This window comes from Phalacrocorax carbo, chromosome 4 (assembly GCF_963921805.1).
Source record: "Phalacrocorax carbo chromosome 4, bPhaCar2.1, whole genome shotgun sequence".
Classification (NCBI taxonomy): domain Eukaryota; kingdom Metazoa; phylum Chordata; class Aves; order Suliformes; family Phalacrocoracidae; genus Phalacrocorax; species Phalacrocorax carbo.
The window spans coordinates 43,385,841-43,410,970 of NC_087516.1; the positions used below are offsets into that span (position 1 = coordinate 43,385,841).

The window sequence follows — 25,130 nt, forward strand, 5'->3', positions numbered from 1 at the left end:
TCTGGTCTGTTCATTGCTGCTTTATGTTGGGAGTACATTTATAAAGTTCTAAAAGGGTTAATGGGTATTAATTAAAATGAGTAATTTGAGCGATAGTAACAGTATTTCAGCATTGCTCCTGGGCTGCTCCCATTGCTGAGAAACCCAGGCAGAATGCCAAGCTAACGTAGCTACGAAGATCTTCTGAAATGTGGATTTTTCAGCAGGGTTATACTTTGTGCTATGTTGAGATCTGCTTACAGATTAAATTATAGCATGACAGGCTTTGCTATATCCACACAGAGGAGTCGGACAACTACAAGAAACAAGCAGGACTAATTTTATACTGAAGGAGTATCTAATACAGATCACATCTATCTCATGTTCTGCAATGACATTCTGATTGTCCTTTTACAAAAATACGTCTAGTTGTAAACAACCTATTAACATAATACATTATGCAACAATCCATAGCGTTTGAACTTTTAAAGACTAAAGCTTCATTAAACTTCTATAAGCTCTCTACAAACATTTCTTCAAAAGGAGGTGTGGGCAAACATGACAAGGTGTGCTGTCTGTTGGTTCTATCCACATTCTGTCTGCTATGAGATAAAGTCCAAGTGAATTCAAACGAGTCTGTAGTACAAAGGCCATTCGGCACATTACTTAAGCATATACCTAACTTCAAGTCTGAGTTGCATCAGTGTTGAATACCACTGAGGACAGAGAAATATTAACACCTGTGAAAAACCATATAGCCTGTTCTTCCTCTTTTCTGAGATTGCACTATCATTCCCACGTGTTGTTATTATTGTTATTGTCGTCATCATCTTACCCTACAGGACAGCTGACTCTGGAGCCATAAAAATGATACATAACCAGGTATTTCCCACAGTTTGCATTCAGTATTCGTATTAGTGTGTTAGAGCTTGTAATTTGTTTTCTAGGTTATGCAGAAGGAGGACACATGTATAAGGCCATGTATTCAAGGTTGAAGCTTGCTGATTTATTATTATATCATAGTTTGTATTTTTTCATGCACTTTTAAATAGTAAAAAATGAAAATACGTGTGCAAGTACTCTTTCAGGGATAGATAGATACTAGTAGGTCTCCAACTAAATGTTTTGGATTTTCTCTGTAAATATTATACTTTGCATGCAATAACTCTTCCTAAGAATTTTATTAAATATTTTAAAAAGGGATTTTTACTTAAAACCAAGCAGATCATGTACCTCAGCAGAGCTCATTTTATTATCTGTGGTACTTAGCTGTGAATACTTGGTATGAAAACTTTAGCGTTTTCAGGTGGAAAAGACTGGAATTTGTTCAATATGATGATATTTATTTAGGAACTTTATGATGGCTACATCTATGGGGTTATTGGAAGAAAATGATTGTTGTATGATCAGTGTAGAGAAAGAGTTGTGGGGAAGCTCAGCAAATGTTGAATGCTTTCGATGGAGCGCAGAATTATGTGACAATTCTGAAAGGTGAAAACGCTTGGCAGGAGGAAAGATCCTTTCATGTGATCAGCAGTCTGGGAGAAAATTATTGGTATTACGCGAAAATGTGTACAGCCTGCAAAAATGGCATGGAAAATAGTTTTTCTTCCCCCTCTCAATTTCTGCAGGGAAAAATGGAAAATGTCATACAAGTTATGACACTTTGGAACTAAACAAAAGGCAAATTAATATAAATATTTCTGTGCTAGAAGATACTTCTCCAAACAATAGGCTCTTTTAAAAACTTTTGTTAAAGAAATACTTTGAAAAACATACAGGGTTAAGCAGTGACTCCCTTTGTCATACCAGCAGGTGTAAAAATGTAATGGTTTAGTTGGGATAGAGTTAGTTTTCTTCCTGCTGGCTGGTATAGTGCTGTGAAAACAATGTTGATAACACACTGATGTTGTAGTTGTTGCTGGGTAGTGCTTGTGCTAGTCAAGGACTTTTCCAGCTTCCCATGCTCTGCCAGGGGCACAAGAGGCTGGGAGGGGAGGGGGCACAGCTAAGGCAGCTGATCCAAACTGGCTAAAGGGATATTCCATGCCATATGAAGTCATGCCTAGTATATTAACTGGGGGGAGTTGGCCAGGGAAGCAGTGATTGTGGCTTGGGGACTGGTGGTGAGCGGTTACATCATTTGTGCGTCGTTTGTTTGTTTGTTTGTTTTCTTCTTCCCCTGGGTTTAATTTCTCTTTCTCGTTATTTTCCTTTTCATTATATTATCATTATTATTATCATTATCATTACCATTATTACTATTACTGTCTAATTTTAATTATTAAACTGCTCTTATCTCAATCCACAAGTTTTCTTGCTTTTGCTTTTCTGATTCTCTCCCCCATCCCACAGGGGTGGGGGGAGTGAGCGAGCAGCTGCGTGGTGCTTAGTTGCTGACTGGGGCTAAACCGTGACAAAACCAAGAACTTATAACTACCTTTTAATGTTCTTTTTCTAAACCAAACTTCGTGACAGAAGTAATTTATAAGATTAATGTTAAATTTTGCACTTTTGCTTCACTTTTAAGGGATGTTCGTTATCTGGCCGTTGTTGCTTTTGCCTTCCTTCATCAGTGACACACAGCTGCGTGTATCATCATGCCTGCCATACTTTGAATTGGAAACATACTTCCCTCCTAATAATGCACCTGCTGTGAAGCACATCCTTAATGATGAGATATTATTTTTTCAGAAAATGGTCCAAAAAGTTGTAGAAAGTTTGTAATAGAAAGTTTGTAGGCTGGATTGCCCTCATCATCACTTGATTGAAAATGGTGTCTGATAACTCTTCACTCATGAACTCATCTGTGTGCCCCTCCACAAAATCAACATAATTTTGATTGAAGGAGGTTTGGCTGTATATCAACTATGCAATTCAAAACAGTATGAAGGAGCATACTTTGTTGTTATTGTTGTTGCAGATCTTGATTATACCATTAAAAATCAATCTATTGCTTTTCCCCTTGTCGTTTTTCTAGAAAGAAGTGTAAGGAACAATTCAGATCCAGTAGATCCAATCTTGTGAATTCAGACAATTAATTATAATAAAGAACAGGTTGTTCAAGTGTACCTTGGTGGAAAAAAAGAAAGCTAGAGTCAGAAATACAGGCACATGCATCAGGCATTGGAACAGGCTGCCCAGAGAGGTGGTAGAGTCACCATCCCTGGAGGTATTTAAGAGACATGTAGACGTGGCACTTCAGGCCATGGTTTAGGAGGTGTGGTGGTGTTGGGTTGACAGTTGGACTTGATGATCCTAGAGGTCTTTTCCAACCTTAGTGATTTTGTGATACTGTAACTAACTTACATTTTTTCCATTTATGCTATAATGCTGTAAGTGCATTTACAGAACATTGTCATTAAAGAAATACTCAATGTATTGGAATGTCAACTCAATTTAGTTCAGTGGTACACTTGAAGAGCGGAACCTTTTGTACCAAGCAATCGTAAAATGTGCTCCTATAACTATAGTAATATGAAAGGCAGAAATTAGTTTTCAGTATAGTATGAGTGGTACATTAAAGCACAGCAAATCAGTGGTGCTGACTGTTACTATAACTTTCTGAAAATTCAATATTTTTTTTGCTTTTCCAGATGTTTGCTGGAGAGAACTATTCTGGTTTAGGAAATGAATTCCACATGCTTCAAACTGTTCAGGACTCTCTCTCTCTTCTTCTTTTTCCCCTCCTACTTTTAAAAGTTACTTTGAAAATGTAATTTTCACTGGGGTACTCCTGAAAAGTACACCTCTTATGCTCTGGTAGCATGGAGATGTTCACAAAGCATGCCACTGAAATGGATAAAAGCTTTATAACTGACTTAAAAGGATGCAGGGTAAGACCTTCAAGTGTAATATATTAATGAAGGTGTATAAAGTAAAAACAGAGTATTTGAGCTGATCTTTTAGTAGCTGTGATAATGAAGGATTAATAAATAGTTTTGAACATACCTGAAAGTTGGCAGGACTTTTATCATTATAGTCTATGATCATTAGATTCACAGTGATGTAATATGCCATCATGGCGACTTTTTCTCAGATGCAAGTATGAAAAAGCTCTCAACTGAGAACAATAAAGGATATAAATGGTATTTGACTTTTTTCCCTGCAGAGTCTACAGGAGCTCCCAGACATTTCCTAGAATAGACTTAATACAGTGGGATAAGGGCTAAAGAAACATTTATTTTTCTTAAATTGCTTGTGGACCTGATACAAGATTATCATGCATTTTCAGAAACTTGTCATATTTTGGCACTCTCTGTTCAATGCACTGTTATTCCAGCATATCATTTGGGAACATGACTAGTGTTGTTTTTTGGTTATAGCCTTACTGTCTCATAATCTGCTCCACTTCTGGTTATCTGTTATGAAATCTTGTAATAGTATAAGAAAATGAGTGCTGTTCAACATCATCAAGTTTTCTATCAGTGCCAAACGGGCCATGTAGTCACTAGTGTACATTTCTTACAACTCCAGTGACTTCTGCATTAATTTTCCCAAGCTGCAGTCATAATCAAGATTAAGGCGTCTCTCTTTATGAGCCACACCAGTGGAATATAGTAACCTGTTACTGAAATGCTCTGCTTTCCCTTTGAGTTAATTGACTTTGAGGTAATCATTCGTTCCTTTGACGTAGTTCTGATGCATGATTTTTGTATACCTGAAATGGTTTGAAAATTAACCCACTCTTACTCGAGTGAGAAAAAGTAGATTTAAGAAATCAACTTGGAATTTTAAATGCTTTTCTTACTAAAACAGAGATAATTTTATCGCTCTTGATTTTCCCTTCAGCAGGTATCTACAGTTGGATACAGAATACCTATTCCTACAGGATACTCAACCCTTTTTAGTTTGGTGCCTTTCTACGTATGATCAAAGAAATATTATTTCTAATGATAATCTTAATTTTTAAACGCTTGTTTGATAGGTAGATTTTTCTTTTTTGGAAAATATTTCAATCTCTCAGTAAAGTTATGAGGGGGTGTTTTTTTGAAATTACAATCCTGCTTTTTTCTTTCAGGAGTCAGTAAGTGTTGCTTATTGCACAACTGACATTATGTAAAGCAACAAGCGCTCCTTTTAAAATCTTGTTCCAGAACTTCACTCTTTAAAGGATTAAATATTTTCTAGTTTCAAACACATGGCCTTTGTCTTTTTGTTTAAACAGCTCTTCTAATTGTTTGGTGTTTTCCTACCATGTTTTTAACTAGAAAAAATATTAGCCTCTCCACCTCCATTCTGGCAGCTGTTGATTCACATTAGTGGAATGTAGATAATTGAAGCCATACCAGGGAGTGTTTGGGAAGATATCTCAATGATACAGCAACATTAAGACTTGTTTCTCTTTACCAAAAATGTAAATGATTTTAAATAAATGCATAATTTATAGTAGTATAATGTTTCTTCTTTTCCCTCTCAAACTGATCGTCTTCCATCAAAGAATATAGTTATTTAACCCTTTCACTTTGCACTGTGGCTGAATTGTTTTCCATTTCTGTTTCTCTAATTTCTAGCTTATCCATTCCTTCTTATATTTTATTCCAATCTTCTGTTCACTGATGCTGTCTCCTAGCTGCTTCTGTTCAGACTTTAAATTAATACTGGCCAATAAGATTAAAAAAACATATCTGCTTCTACCTACTATGGGAGAAGAGGGAAGATGGAAAGAGAAATACCTTCTAAAAGGGGCATCTGTTCCATTATTTGTTCCATGTAGATTCTTATGGAAGGAACAGACACTGATGTGGAGCTGCTAGAGCATTACCCAGTTTGCTGATGAGGCAGAAGATGAAGTGAAACTTTGCTGCGTTCATCATTACCATGATGAATAAATACATTTTATTAATAATTCTTTGTTAAACAGTGATAGTATTTAATCTATTTTATAAGCTGACGAGAACCTGTGTATAAGACAAATACAAAGATCATGGGATACACTGGGAAGCCCAGAAAGCAGGAAATAAGATAAAACACTTCAGAAATAAAGTAAAATAACCCATTTTGCTCCTCTTGCATTAAACTCAGAAACTTGTAGCTCTGTTTTAATAATGCAGAATTAATTCAGGCAAATTATGTAAGAACTTGCCTAATTTTTGTTATATGTCTAAATCTACATGAAGTCAGTACTGGAGTATGGAAATGCTATTGATTTATTCTTAGAACCTAACTGAAATCATACTTTAAATAATTTGCACATATATGTAATGAGAGAACTTGCTTTGACAGTTATTTGTCTATTTGTTTTGTCACTCAGAGCAAACTAATTGGCACATGAGGAATGTATGGAGCTTAAAGAGTGGCTGGTACTTGGCACTAATCCAAATGGCTGAATAATAACACGATTGCTGTAAACCAAAACGGACTTTGAAGCAGTAAAATAGGAATGCTTGAAGTAGTGCAAATAGACTTGTATACCTCTAGAACTGTTTTAATTACAAAACTCAAATCAAGGCTGGCCCATACGTTTTACGTATCTGAATATGATCCCAATTAAGTTTTGTCATGTTGTCCAAGCATTAGAAGATACTGTTTCAAAAAATTGCACTTAGTGGTTTATGAACACCGAGGAAGGTTTAGATTCTTATATTCCACTGTGGTGTTGCTCAAGGGCGAGTTACTTTGGTTCCTACTTTTGTTTTTCTCCTCTTGGGACTCACTAACCTCAGCAACAAGAATTCAACAGGTGGCAGGGTTTTTCTTGTCAGGTCTCATCTGCTAAGCAGAGCTGCTTCTGGTCAGTGCTGGGTATGACTTCTCAGGAAATCATAAGAGCGGAATACTTGCTTCTGTGTGTCCCAGACTGTTTGTCCTATAGTACTGATAATTTGTCTTTCTTTAGAATTTTCCATGTTTCCTTTAGATATTTTCCACCTACTTTCTTTTTTCCTAGACTATGTAAAAATTAGACAACATCAGTGAAAAGACTACATTTCAAAATCAGAAAATAATGTTATTTCTTTCAGTAGAATATTAACTTGGCACTTATGCAAATACAGAAAGGCTATTGATTACTGTCTCTTTTTTTTTCCTTCTTTCTGTTTGTTTCTTTTCCCTTTCAGTTGTTATGGGGACTTAGAAGTAAGTATCCCATATTCTACCAGGCTCATTTTTCTTTTTTCTCATTCAGTCTTTTTCCTTTTTTTCTTATATGTCTGTTTTCCTTTTCTTTCCCTCTTGTTAATGACCACATAAGACTAATAGTGTAGATAAACTATTTAGCAAATGTCATATCGTGGGAGGAAGAGTCAGCTGAAGGAATTTTTAAATTTTTCTGTATCCCAACATACATAGACCTTACTTTTAGCAAACAGGTGACGCTGTCATTCCTTAAATACTTATACGTCAGCTGGGTGTTACCTGATTAAATAATAGAAATATTATAGCAATTATTATGGTGGGAATATGCAGAAAATTAGGATTGGAGTCCCACTGTACTATCACTCTAAAAGCACATGCTGAAAAAGTTCTTCCCTTACACTAGAAGCCTCGGTCCTTCAGTGTTTTATGATCTTCTAAACTTTAGATTAATCCCATTGAAGTTACCCATTTGCATAACTTTGCTTTTGACCAGGACCTAAGAAACAGTTGTGTGTCTGAAGTCTTAGATACTCATGTGGGATGAAACCTTTCTGGCCCTTCTTGGATACCAAAGCGGTCTGAAAGCCCCAAGAAATCTTGTCCGTGCCTCGTTGTGCATACTGAACCATATCCTCTTGTCTTTTTACCCTCGTATTTCTCAGAGAAAAAAAGAGAAAGTGTGGCACATCCCCTGCAGTGTAACACATCAGTTCTGCTGAAGGCTGATAAGAGTAAATATTCTCTACTCTTTTAAGAAGCTAGAGTTGCAATAAGACATCATGCCAGCAATAACAGAAACCATTGTCTTAATCTGGCTTTCAGAAAAATAGTTTATTTTAATGTTGCGTACTGGGTATGTGTGATCATAATGAGAGATTCTGTTTATCTGAAGATATGTGTACATGTGCATTCAACTTTCCTACCATATTTTTGAGTGCCTGAATATAGAAGTAATGATAATTTTTCTCTTTTTATTTACTTGCTGTCGGTAGATAAAATAACAGAGAGAGGATGTTAAGAATGCATAAATTAGAGCAGATAAGAACACAAGGCAATGGATGGAAGTTACTATGGAAACTTCAACTAAAAGTATTTGTTAATGTTAATATTCCATCCTTATTCTTGCATTGACAGATGTGTAATGAAGTAATTGTTTGAAATACAAGGTAACAGAAATGTCATTAAAACTGGGAAGTTATTATTAAATGCTAATAACAACAACAATAAGCAAACCATATGGTTTTGCTAAATAAGCCATCAAGATCACTGTCTTTGTGTATCACTGGCAAAAAAATTAACTGAGGATCTGTGATCGGTTGTTCATTATTTTGGCTACAAAGATGGGACAACATGAGCTTAGCATAGATGAAAATATCAACAAAGACATATCAAATATCAACAGAGGGTTGGTAGCGATTTTTTTCTGTGCTGCTGTCAGAAGTATAAGGATATAAAATGTTTGATGACAGATACTATTTGTTTTAAAGAAATCAGTGTGCCACCTAAAATTGATGGCAACGCAGGTTATGCTAATGTAGCCTTCCTGCTATAGTGCCAGATGGTAAAAGCACAGTATACTTAGCTCAGTGCTGTGATTTTTACAAGCACAGAGAGACTCACAGACAATCAGGAGTCGGCAAATGGCCTGATGCGCTACTGAAAGAACATTCATAACATTGTATTGTTTCACAGCGAATGCAAATTACAATTGTTGTGGTCTCACCCCTTCAAGACTAACTGCTTTGTCTGTCTGTGCCCATTCTTCTACCAGAGCAGCAAAACAATAACAGTTACTGTTTCTGAGTTGTTTCTTGGGACTCTGCACAGGAGTACTTGAATACTTTAGTAGAGCGCCATGGTTTTAGCTGGGGTAGAGTTAATTTTCTTCACTGCAGCTGCCGTAGTGCTGTGCCTTGGACATAGTATGAAAGCAATGATAACACACCGATGTTTTGGTTGTTGCTGGGCAGTGCTTGTGCTAGTCAAGGACTTTTCCAGCTTCCCATGCCCTGCCGGGTGCACAAGAAGCCAGGAAGGGAGGGGGCACAGCTAAGAGAGCGGATTCAAACTGAGCAAAGGGATATTCCATATCATGTAATGTCATGCCCAGTATGTTAACTGGGAGGAGCTGGCTGGGGGGGGCAGGCAGCAATCATGGCTCGGGAACAGGCAGTGTTGGTTGGCGGGTGGTGAGCGGTTGTATCGTTTGTGTTTCTGTGTTTGTTTTTTTTTCTTTTCCATTTTAGTATATTATAATTATTATTATTATCATAATAATTCTTATTATAATTATTATTTTTATTGTAGTTATTAAACTGTTCTTATCTCAACCCACAAGTTCTTTTGCTCTTCCAATTCTCTCCTCTGTCCCACAGGGGTGGGGGGAGTGAGCAAGCGGCTGCGTGGTGTTTAGTTGCTGACTGAGGCTGAACCACGACACAAAGGAAAAAGGAAAGGAGAAATGTTTGCTGGTAGCTAGAAAAGTGGACTGGAATTCAAGAAATTTGGTTCATATTTTGTCTTTTATAATTTTATTTTTTATTGCCTCACCTGTGGCACCTGCAATGTTGTGCAGAGTAACGAATATGTCTGCAGTGCAAGAGCCTGGTTCTGTCTGACTGCATTTACTTGCTTGCTGAACTGTTTGGTGAGGCGCCCCAGTATATGGATGGATGTTTCTTCCTCTCGTTGGTTCCCCGGTCTGTGTAGGGGAACAGTCAGTGCTAATTGAGCTACTGGATCAGGGAGTTAGCCAGACAACCACATTGTCTTTTGATCACGAGTCTGTAAAACAAGTAATCCAAAGTGTAGATGAAGGCAGTAGTTAATATAGTTCACGTTTTAGTGTGTATATTAGAAGATGCTAAATGGGAAGGTGTAACAAGCTGTGGAGGAGAATTGTCTGACAGCAAATGGATGGGTCTTTTCACTTAAAAGGAAATGGAGATTAGCTGTCAGGAAGGCAAAAATACTAGAGTTTAAAGGAGAAATCAGAACTGAGCAGAACAAACTGTACTTTGCAAAGAATGTCTGACAGAAAAACTGATAAGAAGCCGTCAACAGAAACAAAATAAATTGCAAATATTCTTAGCCACCAGGTTAACAGATGTACTTTTTGCCAAGCTGGCACTGCAGGGGAAAGGTATGCTTTGCATTCAACTACACTTGGGAAAAACTGGATGGATGAATGAATGTGCAGCTTGACAAGGCAGAATACGTTTTTAAGCATACAGAAATTTGAGGTACTGAAAAAAATTAGTAGTGTTTTACCCAAGGAAACATGCAAATGAACATAGAGCAGCATTGAGTATTTTATATTGTTTGATTAAATGATTTTTTGTTTTAGAATCTCACATTTTATAATTGATGTTATGTACAGTCTCTTTGTGCTGTTGAGCAGAATGGGAATCTTCTACCCACTGAGAGTGTTTTATATCTGTCTCTTTCCTTTCTTTCATTAGCTAAATTTAATCATTGTATTCCTTTAAGAGACATGAAATACATTTGCAGAGCTTCAAAACATACTGCTTTGAGAAAATGATAAAAGCCTTCTATAGTAAAACAGCAATACAATCCCAAATACTGGTGAGAGGCAGCCACACAGAGAGTTTATGATACCCCATATTAATTGTTCCAAAATATGGTATCTGTATAACTCGTAATACCCAAGTTATTGAGAAGTTTGTGAACAAGCCTGAACAGACAAACGTCATCTGTTGTGCATCTGTTTGGCTGCCAGTGTTGCCTCCCCACTTTCTGTGCAGGAGAGGTAGGCAAATAGCAGAACGTGGATGTGAACAGGTTTCTTAAGAAAATGAAAAGAATAATTGGCTCTGCAGTAGCAGTGTTGAATAAAGAAGCTGGAATGGACAATCCACGGTGGTGATTACGTGGAGAGCAGGCTGGAGATGGACAAGTCTGTGATCTGAGTGGGGCAACCCACAATTTTCACAAGCTGTTGGTAAAAGATTGATCTGTGAACGTCTTCCAGAGATGCGAAGTTTCAAGGCTGGGTATGAAAGTAGTTATCTGTGTTTGCAGTTGACTTGTGTTCTTCTCACTGAGCTATACTTTCATTGTTAAAAATTTCTCTTGGAAGAAGTTAAAAAATGGCTGCCATTTTATGCACTTTCAAGTACGATTTCTGTATTTTATTGTGGTTGGAACATACACTTTTCAGGACAAAATATCCTAGATTAGGAAAAGCTACAATATTTAAATATTTTGGTCAGCTCTTTGGTGGTAGCAGTTCAGTTTTACTGTGAATAATTCCAGATATTGTGGTGTGGGTTTTTTTTTTCTTCTTTTCCTTCCAAGAGTCTGCAAGCTTGCCAGATTTTCTGAAAGAACCCATGTATTCAGCTGGGTTAAATGGAAATATTGCTCAGCACCTTTACATGTAGGTTGCATTTATTCCAGGGAAAAAGTTAATTTCTTCCGACCTACATTGCTCATCATACACTTTTTATCTTTTATAGGCCATTGCTGACTTTACAAGAAAATAATTTCATAAATTTTACAAATTTTTTTCTAAATACCTCTGTGGAAAATAATATATGATAAAATTAGAACAGTTTTTATATGTGCAGATTTCCACATAATCTTTCTTCCACAAGAAAGAGCTCATAACTTGGTTCATTATTATCTTTGCAAGTTCCTTTCTTTATGGTGTATCTGTTTTCAGTAGTGAGCGATGGATTTTGCTTCATTCTGAGACCTTGTGTAGAACTGAGAAGCATGGTTTATAGTGGGGGCATTGAATAATATTGTTGGACAAGACGGTATTTGCAGAATAGGAAGCAGCTCTGCTTTGCCTGGAGTGCATCACAACCCCTGAACAGAAGTACCTGAGCCTGAATAGATCCTTGGTCTCGGTCTTTTTGTCAGGATATTTGCATCACCTCTTCCTGCTGTAGGTAAACCCCACCTGAGATTAGCAGACTAGCGGTCAGGAGGAAAGTATGACTAACATGCTCTGTTACCATAATGTGTAGTTTGATCACAGAGAAATCTTTGTTTCTGGTGTAGCTTTTTTGCTCCAGTATATGTTGGTACCATTCTATTTATTTATTGCCAGGTACAGAAAAAAGGTTGCAAGCAAAACAAACTTATGAAAATTGGAATAATTGGGTGAATTTTTGTATCTAGCTGTGTGAAATTTGTTTGAAGGACTGTTCTCTTTTTCTCTAGGTACTTTTATGATATTCCCCATAGATTAAAATTTGACCACAAAGCTTGGTCATGAACTTCGGGGCTCCTTGATTCTTATAACTGTAACAACAAGAAATTATCATTCTTCATTGACCATGAACCAATAATAAATTTATACACTCTTTTAGACAGAAGTGAAAAGCTGAGTAACGGTGGAACAGAAATATTTATGCTGGCCATATTGTCAGCAGGGTTAGCCATAAAAACCAGAAAAAATAATGATTATGGAGCTTTGCTTGAATGTTCCAAAGAGCAATAATTGGGTCATTCTATTATGCAACTCTGGGGTTTGCATGTATTTCAAAGCAGCGGTTACTTAGCCAAAAAACTGTTTAGGATAATTTTTAAAAGTCATACTAATATTACTGCCAAATTTGGAGGAAAAGAAAACATTCTTTGCATCAAAAATTACCATGTATTTAAATAATCAAAGCATTAACATGATCCTAGATGGAACAACTTGATCTAGTAATATGGTGGCAAACGGATAGCACTATTTTATCCTTTCTGGGCTACATCTTCAATAGTTTTTCAGAAGCTGGTGGGGTTTTTTAGTAAGATGCTTTGATATTTACTGTTTGTAAAAGATTATGGCTATATAATATTCTGCTCAGTGGAACAAATAATGTCTGGTGGAATTGATTCTGCTGAACAAAATGGCAGGTGTTATTTTGCATTACAATAGAATCAGTAAAGACATCCCCTCCATTATGTCCGTCCATAATGCTACTGCAATTACTATCAGCATCATTACTAGGGTCTTTAAGGTAGGTGATTAGTAGTTATGGAGGCCATTAAAATAACTATTGATTCTATTGATTATTTTTAAAAAATTTAAACCTGAGTGCAGCACATATAATTTGTTTTCTCTGGTGTTTCATGTTCCTCTTTTTTCTTTTACTGAACTGTATTTTCTTCAGTAGTGAGGCTGTGCAAAAAAAAAAAAAAAGAAAAAGACTTCTTAGAGAGAAACATATTCTTTAGGATGCTGGAATGTTTTGTCAAAACCATCATGCAAACTGGATTCTCCCTCCCCCTCCTCTTCAGTGCTTGCCTCCCTTCTCTGCCACTGACAGCAAAATTGCTCATCTGTATACCACATTCCTTTGTATTATGGCCTCCTCTGCTCTACTCTCAATTCTTTTTTTCTTTCTTCTTAAATTTGTGCCCTCCTCCTGTTCTTCCCCTTCCTTATATTAAAGAGTTTCCGAAGTTTTGTTTTTTCCAGCAGAACCTGCTCTGAATCTATCTGCTTGTCTACCTGCAGTACCAGCTCTACAGCCCTCTGATGTTTATGGGCAGAGAAGCTTGTCCTCTTACCCATCTTGGTTAGGTCTGTGGTGACTTCTGATACAACACTGGGTTGTCCCCTCAGTCTAGACTAAAATGTAAGCTTGTCCAGTTGAGGGTTGTTACTTCACTCTCACTTTCAGGAAGAACTTTTGAAAGAGGCTTTGCTTTACGGCTCTCCTAATAGTGCCGCACAATGCTGAATCAAGAAAAGAATGCCTAATAAGTGGATCTGCTACAAGCTTTCATTCTGAGCTTTTGTTTCAAGCAATGTGAGCTCAAACTACTCAATTTTCAGATACAACAAGCACCATTTCTGAAAGTTACCCTTTTTTATCTTTCATATTCTCAACAATTGTTTCTGTCTTTTTCTTTCTTGCCATATTCATGCTATAATCAAAATATATTATCTGTTTAGTGATACTTCTTTTCGCTGATAATGGTTGAAATGCAGGTATTTCTAAATCTAGGTATATATATGCTGTAAAGAAGGCAGCTTTAGTTTTTAGCTTTCTAAAGAAACACATCTCACAGTGAAAACCAATGCTGTAACTGCTTTTATTGTCAGTTCTTTGTTTTGCATGCAAAATCCCTTCTCAAACACATTGCAGATCTTGGGGACAACCCCTTTTTCAGATTTATAGCATGTCCTTAACAGCAACCCATTTCAATGAGTGCAATTCATATCCCTCCACAGTAGTAACTGAAGGCCCACCATTTTCACGTTGGTCCATCTCCTTTTAACTAAGGCACGTCTTTTTCCTGTTCATTTCAATGAATGATGGAAATTCAGTATCAAATAAATATCCATTTAAGTATTGATACAGGTATTAATGGTAATGTAAACAACAACAGAAATAACAAAACCTTTCTCTCAGTTATTGAACCAGTACTTGAATGTTCTCTGTACCATTGTGCAACATGAAATCATTAGCTTTCTCCACCATGAAAATAAATTGGAACTTCTAAAAATTATTGGACATTCTGCAACCTTTCAAGTAGTTGAGCAAAGTTAAGTCTCTAAAGCAACACACTGAATCTCCAAAAAAAAAGTTCAGAAAATCTAAATAATTCAGTGGTTCTCAATTTCTATTAAATTGTAAAGGGTGGACTGTACTATACAGTACTTAGGTACCAAAGCTACTCAGTCCAGAGTATCGTATCCTATCCTATCTTTATATTTTATCTTCACTTTTTGATGTGTGATGGTGTTCAGCTGTACTCCTTTGGTTTTTTTTTTTTAGTGCTCCCACCAAAATTGAAAGTGGAAGATATTAAGAGTGAGTCCTCCAGCCAAAAAGGGAAAAAGTCTTCCAAAGTGGGTAGGTCACTTTGTGAAATAATGGTGATCATCCACTGAAATGTGGGGAAACTCTGGTGAACACGTTTATCTTCACAAAAGTGGGAAATAAATTCCAAACTTTGATCTGTTCTGCAAGCTGGTTTGTCCCTGATACTAAGATTAAGAGGAAGAAGATTAGTTGAGTGTTACATAATTTGTCCTTATATCTGTAAACAGGTAGGCTGGAGTAAGGACAACTGTGGGGCTGAACCTTCATATGAAAATAAATACAGAGGAAAAAGGGTTGTAATTGTTCTTGGTTAACATCCGAAAAAGTCTCTGAACCTCTAAGAAATTTGGACTCCCCAGTCCAAATCTGTGTCCTCATTATGCGTCCTAAGGACATAATAAGGAGAGCTTTGAAAGTAATGCGTATGGGGTGGACTTCTTGTGGATTGATGTTATGTCACCTCTGTGAACCAAAGTTAGAAATGAACGCATTTGTGACTAACTACTTTACTATCGCTACAAAGTCTGACACAATGGGATTGTAACTCATGATTAAGGCTCAGAGAATATGCAATAATAACAAGACAGTAATTACAGTGTTGCAATAGTAGGGGATGGTGAAAAAAATAACATGGTAATTTCTAACAGAACAAAAATATTTTCTTTTAAGGTTTTGGAACAGCTACGTATGTTGATTTGAGCTTTAAAAAAAACAAAATCTGCTAAATTTGTACTTAAATTTTAGGTTTAGCTTTAATACGTTTTAAGTGTAAAACATATTAAACATATTATTAGACTTGTTCTTTGGAGCAAGCGTCATTTTCTGAATATGGGGTCTGTAATGCCATCATAATGCATTTGCAAACCTGTATTAAGGCTATTCACTCTTGTTATTTTGCAAATAATAAACAAATATTACATCCTGATAGCAAAGGACATTTTTATTCCCTAGTATTTCTAGCTCTGTTGTTATAGCAATTTGCTATTGTACCAGAATAAACAGAATGTGCAAATGTTCAAAAAACGGTTAATGAAAAGAGAAATGGCAGAAGGAATTTTATTATCCAATTTGGAAAAAGTGCAAAAATAAACAAACACATAAGGACCAATCCTAGTATCTTTGGAACAAAGAACAGCACACTGTCTAAATAATGCCAATTAATTCGATGAACTGCCTCCTGCAATTAAAAGCTGCCATGCAAAAAGGTCAATGTTTAGGCATAAACCCTTGTATCTAGGGATAAGTATGCATTATTTTTTTTTCATAATGGTAATTGTCTTCAAAATATTAATTTGTGAAAGGAGGCTCAAAAGCCTCTATGGCTAATACCCGCTTCTGCAAACAGACTTTATAGGATATTTCAGAAAAAAATATCAAGAAAGCAATTGTTTATCTGGACCCTTAAGAACCATTCTACTGCTGAGTACACAGGGTTCTAGTCAAGAGATCAGAAAGGGATAGCAGAAAATGAGTAGCCTCTTCTCTAAGAAATTTGATCTTTAAAATACTGTGCAGAGATTAAAGGATGTGACAAAAATGATTTTTCAGAAGTGGCTTCCTGTTTTTCTGGCATTATGGTAACTACTTTATGTATTATACATAATGTTGCAGCCATATAGTGACTGAGATCAAAACAGTTGTAGGCACAGATGAAGTGTCCAGCTATTTTTCACGTATATTTCTGAATCTTTGTAGCAGTGAATGTCTCAGAGGTGCTGGGAACCATGAGGGGGTTAAGCCCTAAAATAAGTTGGCCAAGAGATTGTGGAATACCTGTCTTAGAGGATTTTCAGTACTTGACCTGATAAGATCTTGGGCAAAATAACTGCTGAGTTGCTCAGTCTGTGGTCTCCAGGGATCCAACCTAAGATTTCCTACGATTGTTTTCTGTGAAGTAGAGGTCGAGTTTTGGAGCTGCGCTGTGCACGTGCACATTCACAACGTCAGAATGTATGTTTGTGCTGTAATGCTGGAGCTCAGGGAGAAGTATATATTTGTGGTGCCCACACCTGCTGCTCTTCAAGTTCCTCAAGTAATATATAGAATCATAGAATCATTTAGGTTGGAAAAAAACCCTTAAGACAACTGTGTTCAATTGTTAACCAAACACTGCCAAGTCCAGCACTAAACCATGTCCGTAAGCACCACATCTACATGCCTTTTAAATACTTCCAGGGATGGTGACTCAATGACTTCCCTGGGCAGCCTGTTGCAATGCTTGCCAACCCTTTTGGTGAAGAAATTTTTCCTGTTATCCAATCTAAACCTCTTCTGGCACAACTTGAGGCCATTTTCTCTCATCCTATCACTTGTTTCTTGGGAAAAGAGACTGAGAACCACCTCATTACAACCTCCTTTCAGGTAGTTGTAGAGAGTGATAAGTCTCCCCTCAGCCTCCTTTTCACCAGACTAAACAACCCCAGTTCCCTTAGCTGCTCCTTACAAGTCTGGTTCTCTGAACCCTAAGCATCATATACCACTTTTCTTTCATCTACTTCAATACAGACAAATTGTGAGGGACAGGAGAAGGGGGAGTGAGTGGTGAATGTTGAAGAATTAATGGTAAGTAATGATAAGTTTAAGATAAATTTTTTTTCAACCAGTAGTTGCCTGTCTGAAGTTTCACAATATAGACAATTCTAAGCAGTGTCTTTGCTTTAGTTTGACCAGATGTGATTTTGCTAGTATGGAGTATGCACTGAATATGATATCATTACTGTATTTTGCCTCCTTTAGACATGCAATTTTATTCCAGAAATAGAGCCCCTGAGACCCTATCTGTTTAGTCAGAGTGACCCATCAGCCAAGGACAGTGCACATTAGAAAAGCCAGATTTAGCCTGTATTGAAATCTCCAGTTGCCCTGTCATCTGCTGTCTAGCACCAGACTCCTGCTGCTAATATGCAGCATGAACCAAATACGAAGTCATTGAAACGCCACAGCTCATGCCTATGTGCCAGTAACACTCAAACTTGGTTGATACCTTGTTTGGACTGGATCAGGCTTGTACTGAGCAAGCATATATAATTTTATTCCCTCAAAAAACAATAGTCGTGCCATTCCACCGCTGGCTTTGTCTTACAAAATTAAAATCTCAAATCCAGATTTCCCACATCTAGTACTATCACTAAGCAGTGATATTGTTTTTTTATATATATATATAGTAAATAGCAGATTGTTGATGTTTGGGATATATTCTCTGTGTGTAGAGGATAAATTGCACAAGACTTACCAGTCTGGAAAAACATGTAATTAAGGAAGGACATTATAAGTCTATAAAAATTATGACTTTAATGGAAAAGGGGAAAAAAGAACATCTGCTCACTGTTTCTCATAATACAAGAAAGGAGGCATTGATGATGTGATTGGTATTAGGTAATTATTGAGTCATACCCTGACTGTTGATTTGTCTCTTGCATTCAGGGTTTTGGTTGAGGAATTGCTTGCTTGTTTTGCATAACAAAAACTCATTGGGTATCCCTGAAGAGCTTCAGATACATTAGTACCAAAATGACTGGCTTTAGACTGAGACACTGGTATGCATGAGCTGACCACATCAAAGATGTCTCTTCAGGTACTTGCTCCTTTCCCAGAATGCCTTTTGATTTTATGCTGTCAAACCAGTTCCCAAACACTATCACTTTTTCCCTAGTTCCGCATAAATGTTCAAGGTTGTTACCCAGCAGCACAAGGTGTCAAAGTCTGACATTGGACTGGAGTGAGGACAAACAATAATGTTTTATGGTTAGCATAGTGCAGAATAAAATGTCAGCTTCAATTTCTTGAATATGTGCATCCACAAGCACTGTACCACCACATTCATCTTGCCATTCAAAGTAGTTTTTCATCCTCAGCACAATAATGAAAAGAGACAAGGGAATATCATGGTTGACAATAACAGATGCAGCATTTGGCTTTTTGAGGACTTCTTTGACTTAAAAAATATGAGTAGGGATGGTATAGATATTCTCTGATTTCTGTGTTTAAAAAAAAAAAACTAAATTTTTACTACATATGGTATCTCATAATATCACATAGAATTGGTTTGTGTTATTGTTGCAGCTTGGGCCATAGAGAGAAGATCCACAAGAACAGGCATTAAAAGGCTGGAGAATCTAGAACAGCTTGTTTTCTTTGGCAAACCATTCGGTAAATAAATGAAAGCTATCCTTAAACAATGTACAGAATAGGCACATTCCAATACTCGGCAGAACTATTTTGATATTGCAGTGTTATTTGTTGGCAGGGAAATATACGCTGGTAGGCTTCTTTTCAGCTCATATAAACCAAGGTTTGCAAAAAATGCTGCTCCTCAGTCTGCTTTGCTGTAAAAAAAAAAAAAAACCTGTAAGAGAACTGAATTAGTTTTTTCTTTTCTTTCTTCCTTCAACATTCAGAGAAGAGGGTGATACTGCTGCGTTGACACCTGCATTATAATGTGATTCATGTTGGAGGGAAACATGACAGTTGCAGAACAGTTACAATTTGTTAAGATGGTATTAAGATCCCCTTAAAAGGAAAGCTGTGCTCATTTTCATTATCAGTGCAGTCTCATAGTTCATTTCCATAATTTGCAGACTGTGAAATGTGTTAACACGCAGTTTTGCTACTCATGGTAAAGAAGGGTGACAGTCTGGGGGCCCAGGTTTGTTAAAAGTAGCTATTTCTAAGCTACAGTGCCAGGTAGTTGTCTCTGACAAGTAATATCCTGCAAGAATATGGAAGAATATGTATGCTTATTTCTATTTGTCTTCTGTGTGAATTTAAAGACTCACTGACACAGTTCCATTCGCCACTGGGGCTGGGACATAGGTATATGGGTTTCTGACTTTTAAATGCTAAATGAAGAAGGAGCAAAGGGCTGGGGAAGAGTAAGAGAGAGCAGATCAAATGAAGACAGAAATCATGATCGTGAAGTTACATCTGATCTTTTAACCTGATTTTTCTGTTACAGGCTGTTTCACACTCATACTGAAGACTTTAGGCTAGATAATTCAGCATTCAAACTAGCTCTAAAATTTATGCTATCAATAAAGACATGAGTTTGTCATTGCCTGAGATCCCTACAATGTCAGAGGATCATTCAGGCAATATATATCCAACAGTTCCTCCCTCTGCATGCAAATAAAATGCCCCAAATCTCCCCTAGTTTCAGTTGTAGAAAGTTTTCTTCCCAACCAATAGTCCCACAAACAGTATGATACTGTGTATCAGAGCTGTACATACCACACAAATTTTTTGTAGAGAGTGATCTATTTCTCAGTGTGCCACCTCTAGCCATAGTATATTGCTGATATATTGGAGTACAGTGGAAGCAGTCAAAAAGGCAATGAGGGGGAAAATAAATTTCCAAATGAAAAGGTTGACTAGCAGAAGACCTGAGGCCTGGAATTGGAGTTTAATAATTGTTTTAATTCAAAACTACCAACATTATGATTATACTAAGGGGCATCCAAGCAATTCTTTTCTTGAAAGGATCCATGAAGGAGGAGGAATGGGAGGACCTCAATTTATGAATTTTGAGGCTGAGAGAACAATTACAGATCCTTCCCCTCCCTTTTTTCACCCACTGGAGGGCAAAGAATTTACAGCTAAAGGTGGATCAAAGATGTATTTTAGTAAGACAATGAATTTCATCTTTCTGGGAAGAGCACAGTCTAGGCAAGATGGCCCAGCACCCTGTCCAGGTGACTCTTGAAGGTGTCCAACGTGGCTGAGTCAACCACTTCCCTGGGGAGATTATTCCAATGGGTGACTGTCCTCACTGGGAAAAATTTCCCGCTGGTGTCCAATTGGAATCTCCCCAAGAGCAACTTGTGTCCATTCCCCCTTGTCTTCTCCATGTGAGTCCTTGTAAAAAGGGAGTCTCCATCTTCTTTGTAGCTACCCCTTAAGTACTGGTACATGGGGATGAGATCCCCTCTGAGCCTCCTTTTCTCAAGGCTGAACAAACCCAGTTCTCCCAGCCTGTCCTCGTATGGCAGCTTCCCAGTCCTTTGGTCATCTTGGTGGCCCTTCTCTGGACCCCTTCCAGCCTGTCCGCATCCTTTTTGTATAGCGGGGACCAGAACTGCACACAGTACTCCAGGCGTGGCCTGACCAGTGCTGAGTAGAGTGGGATAATGACTTCTTTCTCTCTGCTGGCGATGCCCTTGTTGATGCAACCCAGCATCCTGTTGGCCTGTCAGCCAATTCCCCACCCACAGCACACTGTGTGCTCGTGTTGAGCTTTCTGTCCCCCAGGACCCCCTGGTCCCTTTCCACAGAGCTGCTCTCTAGCCAGGTGGATCCCAGCCTGTGCTGCACTCCTGGATTATGTTTTCCCAGGTGCAAGACCTCACACTTGTCCTTGTTGAACTTCATAAGGTTCTTGTTGACCCAGGGGGAGAAAATAGCAACAAGGCTGTGGACATAATTATTCCACTGAAATGTTTTCTATGAAGCACCAGGCTATTCTATCAGGAGATGACTTTTAAGGTGGAAACAATAAACATTTCTTGCAAACACTTGTCAATGATTTTCCATCCTCAATAGCGTCGAAAAAGTGACTAACAATCTTTAACATTGATTTCTCTACCAATTCATATCTTCTGTATCAGTTTACTCACCCCAAAGACTATCACAGTGTTTCCTAAACTTTTTAAAATATAGGTCTTCTAGAAAGCATCCATTTTGGTAACTTGCTCTTTATCAGACATTATAGTCCCATGTATGCTTCTCCTGTACACTTTTTCTAGTAGTCCTTTATAAGCAGCAGAGAAATACTTGAAAACAGGTGGTGTAGATCTTCAGAATATGTCCTTTTCTCTAATTTATTGCAGCCATGGGTAAGCAGTGGCGCTTTAAGGTAAATTGGTGTTTGAGTTATCACTAAAACCAATGAATTTTGACCTCAGAACTATTGATTTATTGAGACTCGTTGCTGCCCTCCTGTTAGATAGGAGAAGGGGAACTAGCTTTGTTTGTTTCTTAGAGATTCATTAGGGATTCTTTTATTACTCCTTATAAAGTTAGCCTAGAAGGTAGTGATTCGAAGACAAATGATTGTCTGAGGTAACAGTACAGGCTAGATTGGCTTTGCTTTTTTAATAGCATCAGGATAAAAAGGATGCTGTGTCATATCTATTACTGCTCAGCTGAAGGGGGGTGAGGAGGTGAAGTCCAATGTGGAAGCAGTCAGGAGACGTAAAATAAAGGACAGCAAGCCTATCACTACTGTGCCAGGAGCTGCCTCTCAACATGTTTCTGGATGGGTGAGCTTTGTGTAAAGGACAGACCTTTGGTCCTAGGGGAGACAATTCCTAGCTCTTGGCAGAACAAGTAAGCTGGGTGGACAAAAAGATTTTGGTTTCACCCCTTCTCCTTAGCTGTGTTATCCTATAAACCTGCCTTGGATTCAATTTAGACCTGGTAGGATTATAGTACTTTGCCTCTGTGCTACAGAATGTGGCATTTTGCCATTTTAATTTATGCTGTGTGTCTAAGCAATTGTTGCCTGCTCTTATCTGAGCAACTTTTCACCATATCTGAACTGGGGAATAGGAAGAAAACAATAGATGTGGGAAAAGCAAGCTGAACACATATTTCAGCTTTTGAATAATCTGCTCCTCCTTTCATCCCTTATTTTCCCACCTCAGTTTTACAACTTTACTTGCTCAAGTGTAACAAAACTTGTATTTATTTATTCTTTATGTGAACTCCAGCAAAACATTGAAGATTCAGCTCTCAGAGAGGAAAATCCAGTGCTACATTTATGTGTTTTCTTTCAACATCTGGACACAAATCTCTTCTGTCTCTTCAAGGACTGCTTTGTTTATGACATTATTCAGTGTTTTCATTGTTTTAGATAAGTACTTGGCTTCTGAAGTTGGCTCTTGTGTTTGTTGTCTCTAACCAGACAAAGGCTGAAGCACATTTTATCCTTTTGACTACTTGGTCTTTGTACTCTGAATGCATTTGTGAGATGGAGCCTCTAAGAAAGGACCAAAATGGTTATGTTGCCTTCAAGCATGAATAGCCCACACCTGGGAATGTACTTGTTAGGTACTTTACGTTCTACTTCCCTCGCCTTACATATTTCCTCTCTTCTTTCACTTAAAAAAAAAACCCAACAAACCAATTACAAATTAAGTTCAGGTCAAAAACTTCCAAGCAACAAACATCACTCTCATTCTGAGGTATGGGCATGACAGAAAGGAGGAGTCTGAGGGTTCTTATGAAACTTTACCAAGAAAGTTAAGTGCAGCTTTCTAATATAAAATTACAAACAATTGTAGTAAAGGATTGACCTTTCTGAAAAATTCATATTTTTCTTCTGTTTACCTCTAGGACTATTACAGCACCTTGTCATCTTCATACTTTTATAAAAGCTTAAGATAAAGCTAGATGACTGTACGAATATCGAGAAGATGGTGCTCTGTTGCAGAAAGTCATAACTTCCCTTGTTTCTATGTAGGCTCAGGGTAATAATGACTAACCACTTTCATATGAACAGTGAAACTTTTTGGCCTTCTTGCTGATGGGGCCGCCATTCTTCCAGAACAGTGCCTGTTGCAACCTTCTCCCAATAATTTCTGCATTAAGATGTAGTAAAACCAAGTTTTTATTATTATTTACCTTCTTGCCTGGATACTGATGTAAGTCACAAGCTGGCCCTAAATAACCAAATTATGGGAAAATGACATTATTCTACTTCCAGAGCTATGGAAACTGAAGAAATAGGTCACGAAAAACTTAAGGTCATAGCCATCCTGAGCTAATTCAAAGATCATGTTTTAACTCAGCAAGCAGTTTCTTTGCATATATTCACTCTCAGTTTGTTCTTCATACATTTTTCATATAAATTCAAGCCTTTCAGAGAACTGATTATTGTATGTAACTTCCAGGTATTTTTAAATCAACCTGCAAGCTGGTTGATCCTTTATGTGCTAGCCATATAGCAGGTGATCTGTAGCCACACAGCTTGGTGTGTGTTCCTGAGTGTATTGTGCCTGAGGCAGGAGGTTGCAGCAGCCAGGAGATCCCATCCTTTGCGTGGCAATAGATGCTAGTGTAACCCCATGTGAATATGGGACAGGTGCTAGTTCACTCATCTAAGCTCCTTAATTAAGACTCTGTCTGCGGTAATCTTTCAGAGAAAGGTGCCGAGGCAGTTAATGGTCACAGACCTGGACTCAAACCCTACCGAACTCGTGCAGCAAGTTGAACGGCAATACGACCAGAAGGCTTTCTCATTTGAAGAGGATTCGTTTATGTTGGGCCAAGAGGGGCTGGAAAAAATGGCCTAAGCATCTTTCTGTGTTTTGTACTCAGGTAAGTGAAATGTGATCTTATTTCTGGGAGCCTTTTTTTGGTAGAATGATGGGCTATAGATCCTGCTTGAAAAACCATGCCTTCAAAATGGGCTTTTTAATTTAAAGAGGGAGTACATCTGCTTTAATGTAATTTTAATGTGATGCATTAAGAAAAGTGGTTTCACAGGTGGCAGAGAAGTGATTAACATTTGGCTATTGCAAAAACTCATGTTAATAGAGGTTTGATCAGAGGCATATCCAAAAGTAAGCAGGGCCAACCATCGATGCTGAGTGTACTTCTCCAGCATATCATAACACATGATGAGGCAATAAATGTATTTTGTAATCTTACTTGTTTGATATTGATGTAATTTACTTTACAGCCTACTATTTTATGGTACTTAATATCAAATTGCATATCAATATACAGGAGCAAAATCTGAAAATGACATAATAAAATATAAGCGGCTGTGAGATACATCGTAAAGATGACACAAAATGATGAGAAACAAATAATATTTTAGAGTAAAATTACCCAGTTTGCTAGAGATATTAACTAGAAATACATTATCTGCATTGATTAATCAAAACCCAGATACTTCATAGTATAAATTATACTGTATAACATAATATGTTTTCCAAACCATAGACCTTCTGGTATTTCTGGACTGTTTCTTGGAAGATTTTCCTTTGTGTGATTGATTTTAAAAGGAAAGGAGAGGAAACCCTGTTATTAACCACTTGAAATAATTACAATGTGGAATAGTCAAGGTTCTTTCAGATTTTCTTCTTTCCTATTCATACCTCAATGGGAGAAAGTTTACTAAGATTCTGGTATCATTGTAAACAAAACCTCTGCAAATCTTCCCCCTTGCTCCCCCCCAACACCCCCCCACCCCTCCACAAAGGAAACAAGCGGAAGAGAAATTCAACAATTTGACAGTTGTATGTGTGAAATGGTGTTGAGTGAGAGTCATAAAGTCTTGAC

At 37.5% G+C, this 25,130-nt stretch overlaps 1 long non-coding RNA gene across 1 annotated transcript in view; it reads left to right on the forward strand.

Moving 5' to 3' along the window:
- Nucleotides 1-695: 695 nt before the first annotated feature.
- The window catches only part of LOC135313076 (uncharacterized), a 140,702-nt gene continuing 116,267 nt past the window's right edge, over nucleotides 696-25,130 (forward strand). Inside the window, exons 1-2 of the long non-coding RNA XR_010372670.1 lie at nucleotides 696-861; nucleotides 23,984-24,161. This is a non-coding gene — a long non-coding RNA (uncharacterized LOC135313076). The remainder of the gene's footprint in view (nucleotides 862-23,983; nucleotides 24,162-25,130) is intronic.